The sequence below is a fragment of the Palaemon carinicauda genome, chromosome 2, assembly GCF_036898095.1.
Source record: "Palaemon carinicauda isolate YSFRI2023 chromosome 2, ASM3689809v2, whole genome shotgun sequence".
Taxonomy (NCBI): Eukaryota; Metazoa; Arthropoda; class Malacostraca; order Decapoda; family Palaemonidae; genus Palaemon; species Palaemon carinicauda.
Window position 1 is genome coordinate 4,992,433 of NC_090726.1, and position 6,000 is coordinate 4,998,432.

The window sequence follows — 6,000 nt, forward strand, 5'->3', positions numbered from 1 at the left end:
GGTTTTACTTAGGGTGCTATTCAAACGTTAAGGTAAGAATATTTAGAACTTGAATAAGTCCGTTTGGGGTTATCTGTACCCCAGCGGTTAAATTCAACCGATGTATAATCATCTCTGATAATGGGTAACTGATAACCTTATCGCCCAGTCGTCTAGATCACTTGTGTACCTGATTGTTTATCAAAATAAATAGTCAGTATTGTACTGCGTCAGTCAACCAGGATTTGGTTACAAGTTTTGCTATGCTTTGATAATGATGATAGTTTTTGTGAAGGTTATGCTTTGATAATGATGATAGTTTTTGTGAAGGTTATGCTTTGATAATGATGATAGTTTTTGTGAAGGTTATGCTTTGATAATGATGATAGTTTTTGTGAAGGTTATGCTTTGATAATGATGATAGTTTTTGTGAAGGTTATGCTTTGATAATGATGATAGTTTTTGTGAAGGTTATGCTTTGATAATGATGATAGTTTTTGTGAAGGTTATGCTTTGATAATGATGATAGTTTTTGTGAAGGTTATGCTTTGATAATGATGATTGTTTTTGTGAAGGTTATGCTTTGATAATGATGATAGTTTTTGTGAAGGTTATGCTTTGATAATGATGATTGTTTTTGTGAAGGTTATGCTTTGATAATGATGATTGTTTTTGTGAAGGTTATGCTTTGATAATGATGATAGTTTTTGTGAAGGTAATGATGATGATTAATATAATCCCAATGATTATAATAATAGTAATTATAATCATGATAATGATGATCATAATGATAATAATTATTCCAGTGATAAGGATGATCATAATGATAGTAATTATGATTATTATAAATATGGATTTTTATATTTATTTGAGTGCATATCTGCAGAAAATATCACACCATCGCCGCTGCATTACATAACCTCGCTCTTAAATCCATTCAGATCCATGTATCTTTTCTCAACCTCCTAATTACATTTATAATTACATTTCGGATTACATTTCTTGAATTTTTTATTATATTTAGAAGCTTTCTTAACCTTTTTTTGGATCACTCAGCTTTTTCCCATTTAGTCCTAGTCCCTCTTTTTAATTTAAAAGGTACTCACTCCATCGATGGAGGATCGGATTCATATCAGCGTCTCGTCAATTGTGTTTTATTTTGAGTTTTTTGTTTATTAATCTTGTTTATTGTTTACTTCCATGTACAAAAAACTTATATTTCCATATATGTATATATATGCAATGTATTTGATATATATGAATATATGTATGTATGCATTCCTTTCTGAGTTGGGGTACTTTAACATGGTAAAAGGGTTTGTGTATCGCTATGATCAGCAAAGCTGTACAATTGAGGGCCATCCATGCTACAGTAGGTTGGTTTGATGTGAGCGATCGGATAAGTCTCCCATCATCAACAATCCGCAGTGGCCAGCTTGATGATGAAAATGGCCAAATCCCAGACATGACTAAGGACAGCCTTTGTCCTGCTGTGGACTAGAAACGCCTGCATTTGTTGTTGTTGTCGTTGTCGTATATGTATGTATGTATGTATGTATGTATTTATACTGTATATATATATATATATATATATATAATCTATAATCTATATATATACATACATACTGTATATATATATATATATATATATTTATTTATATATGTATATATATAATTTATATATATACACACACACACACACACATATATATATATATATATATATTATATATGTATATATAATTTATATACGCATATATGGTACGTATACAGTACATATATAAATAAAGGATTTTTATACATATGTATGTATTTTGTATATATATGCACACATATATAGTACGAATATATAAAATTCAATCATGGTTATATTCATGTACATTTTACATAATAAATCTTCAAGTAAAACTAGATGAAACTGGATTACTCAGCCATTAGCATGTTTTTCTCAAAGCCAGAAAATAACGAAATATCAGTAATGACAGTTCATATTTAAGGATCAGATTACAAATTTAAAGGTTTAAAGGTCGCTCATGAATGGCAGAAGCAAGGGACAGTGACATTGCCTTAGCAGTCAGGACAATGCCCTAGAGACTGACCATATTACATATTATCAGCGCCCAAGCCTCCTCTCCATCCAAGCTAGGACCAGGGAGGGCCAGGCAGTGGCTGCTGATGACTCAGCGGATAGACCTATATGCTCCCCGAAACCCCCCAACCTTAGCTCACAAGGATGGTAAGGTTGCAGACACTGATGGCACTAACGAGTCTGAGCGGGACTCGAACCCCCGACTGGCAAACACCAGGCAGAGACGTTACCAATCAGGCCACAGCAACCGCTAAAAGAATACATTACTGCATTATAAATTTCAGTATAAATCGGTATAGGTGATCTCTCTCTCTCTCTCTCTCTCTCTCTCTCTCTCTCTCTCTCAACATAATTAGACCTTGGTTGATAAGATAAAGATAACGTTACCCATTTCTGTTACGTCTTGTGACATAGTTTTATGATCTAATTAACTGTATTAGTAGGCTGTTCTTATTCTAGGTATTGTTGTTATTATATATTCTTCATTGTTATGTTTAGTTATTTTTTGTATTTTTGTGTAATATATTCAAGCATTTCTATGATTATAATTTATGTCGAATTATTATTATTATTCATTGATAAGAAAAATATTTTATATTTTTGTGTAATATTTTTTTAAACTTTCATAATTGCTATAACCTGATTATTATTATTATTATTATTATTATTATTATTATTATTATTGCAAAGGAGAGAGACTTTAATAAAGGTTTTGTCAAAAGTGATGTCTTTTCTTATGGGTCTATTAATATGGAGACGACTTGCGTCAATATGCGTAGGAGATGAAGATGATGATTACTTACCGTAAATAACTGCGTGACAGGAGTTTTATCAGATAGCTCATATTCTGCCAAGATAAGCTGTAACAATAGAAGAGTGTGAAATCCTGGAAAATCAAAACAAAATACAGACATTTCCAAAATATATTTCTATGAAGACCAGCTAGTTTATGAATTGGACTACATATTAGGAATAGACGAAATTCTCGGACTGAAAAATTATCTTAATCGGCCAGGCCTCAATATAAGATGCAGTTAATGAAGTAGGTGAAAAAAAACTAACTTCAGTTTATTTAATGCTTTTAAACTCTTCTTCTTTCACAATCAGATGATATGCGAAATTTGCGAGATTGGTTTTATGGGTGAAATGATACCAAATTGTTATTATTGCTTGCTAAGCTACAACCCTTGTTGGAAAAGCAGAATGTTATAAGCCCAAGGGCTCCAACAGGTAAAATAGCCCAGTGAGGAAGGGAAATAAGTAAACACATAAACGACAATAGAAGTAATGAACAATTAAAATGAAATATTTTAAGAACATTAATAAAATTAAGCAAATCGTTCTTATAAAAACTATAAAAACTTCAAAAAACAAGAGGAGGATAAATAAGATAGAAGTGTGCCTGATTGTTCCATGTCAGTGGAAGACCATGGTGTGTACAGAGGCTATGGCATTACCCAAGATAAGAGAACAATGGTCTTATTTGGGAGAGTCTTGCTTCTAGAAGAGCTGGTTACCGTAGTTGAAGAATCTTGTACCTTTACCAAGAAGAAAGTAGTATTAGTGTACGGATACAGTTGAATAATTTGTAACTTGAATAGCGCTGAATGGCCTTTTGGGTTCCCAGTGCTTGGCTTGAGGCCTAAATTTTAAAATCCTTTTCTGTAACTTGAATGGCCTTTTGGTTTCCCAGTGCTTGGCTTGAGGCCTGAATTTTATAATCCTTTTCTGTAACTTGAATGGCCTTTTGGTTTCCCAGTGCTTGGCTTGAGGCCTGAATTTTATAATCCTTTTCTGTAACTTGAATGGCCTTTTGGTTTCCCAGTGCTTGGCTTGAGGCCTGAATTTTATAATCCTTTTCTGTAACTTGAATGGCCTTTTGGTTTCCCAGTGCTTGGCTTGAGGCCTGAATTTTATAATCCTTTTCTGTAACTTGAATGGCCTTTTGGTTTCCCAGTGCTTGGCTTGAGGCCTGAATTTTATAATCCTTTTCTGTAACTTGAATGGCCTTTTGGTTTCCCAGTGCTTGGCTTGAGGCCTGAATTTTATAATCCTTTTCTGTAACTTGAATGGCCTTTTGGTTTCCCAGTGCTTGGCTTGAGGCCTGAATTTTATAATCCTTTTCTGTAACTTGAATGGCCTTTTGGTTTCCCAGTGCTTGGCTTGAGGCCTGAATTTTATAATCCTTTTCTGTAACTTGAATGGCCTTTTTGGTTTCCCAGTGCTTGGCTTGAGGCCTGAATTTTATAATCCTTTTCTGTAACTTGAATGGCCTTTTGGTTTCCCAGTGCTTGGCTTGAGGCCTGAATTTTATAATCCTTTTCTGTAACTTGAATGGCCTTTTGGTTTCCCAGTGCTTGGCTTGAGGCCTGAATTTTATAATCCTTTTCTGTAACTTGAATGGCCTTTTGGTTTCCCAGTGCTTGGCTTGAGGCCTGAATTTTATAATCCTTTTCTGTAACTTGAATGGCCTTTTGGTTTCCCAGTGCTTGGCTTGAGGCCTGAATTTTATAATCCTTTTCTGTAACTTGAATGGCCTTTTGGTTTCCCAGTGCTTGGCTTGAGGCCTAAATTTTATAATCCTTTTCTGTAACTTGAATGGCCTTTTGGTTTCCCAGTGCTTGGCTTGAGGCCTAAATTTTATAATCCTATCCCATCAATAGGGCATATGGTCGATTTCCTCAGTAGGGGACTGTTGTTGCTTATTCAGTAGGTGAGTGTAGTATGGGCATAATTTTTGGAATATTCCTTTTTTTCTCTCTTTTCCGGCTTCCTTTCTTCCATTCTTAAGGTGTTCATTCGTTCTTTGTATTGTTGAGAAGCGAACAGACGCATTTCAATTTCCGTCTCCGCACAGAGGAAGTCTTTTTAGCTAAGGATGATATTAATGATTGTTATATAAACACGCCATTCGAGGTTCCTGAAGGGAATGACCTCACGCGAGAAACGGTAGAACATCGCTGGCGATAATTAACAAAACATATGACCTAATCAATTCCTAGAACCAACTGAACGACGGTGCCAGAGATTAATATGAAGGTCAGGAATAAGAGATTTAATATACCATAAGGTTATGTCTAATAAGTTAATATGAGAGTAAGCAGCTGACGACCAGACGGGAGAACAATACTCGAAACGAGGTAGAATGAAAGAATTCAAACATATCATCTGGATAGCTTGATTGCCAAAAATCTTGAAAGATTTTCTCAATAAGCATTTTTTTGTGCAATAGAAGAATAAGTGGACCAACTGTGTTTTTAAAAGTAAATTCGCTATAATAAATCACACCCATTTTTTTTTAGCAGTTACAGGAACATAATTAATCCAGAGATCTGGATGTTGAGGAGCCACTGTCCTAGACCTACTTACAATCATGCTGAGGTTTGTTAGGATTCAACTTCATGCCCCATACTTTGAACCATGCACTGATTTTAGCTAGATCTTTATTAAGGGATTCAGCAAACCCAGATCTACATTCAGGGGATGGAATTGATGCAAAGAGAGTAGCATCATCTGCATATGCAATAAGATTATTTTTTAGGCCAAACCAAATATCATGTGTTGATAGTATGAAACATAATGGAGCAATAACTCAATCCTGAGGAAGACCGGATATTACATTACTATACTCACTATGGTGACCATCAACAACTCTTTGCAATTCATTACTTGAAAATTCATTAATGATGCTGAAAAAAAGATCTAATTACTCCCAACTGCTTGAGTTTGAAAACAAGGGCCTCGTAATTAACACGGTTAAAGGCAGTACTATAATCAAGGCTAACCATACGAACATCCTGACCACAATCAAGAGATTTTTGTATACTATTGGAGATTGTAAGAAGGGCATCACATGTTCTAGGGCCTTTGCGAATCACAAATTGAAAACTAGCAAACAAATTACCTTCATCATACCCATTTAGACATTTTGC

The 6,000-nt window shown here is 34.6% G+C and overlaps 1 protein-coding gene across 1 annotated transcript in view; it reads left to right on the top strand.

Moving 5' to 3' along the window:
- The window catches only part of LOC137623101 (programmed cell death protein 10-like), a 58,833-nt gene that overhangs the window by 15,905 nt on the left and 36,928 nt on the right, over positions 1 to 6,000 (top strand). The gene's annotated exons all lie outside the window — the stretch shown is intronic.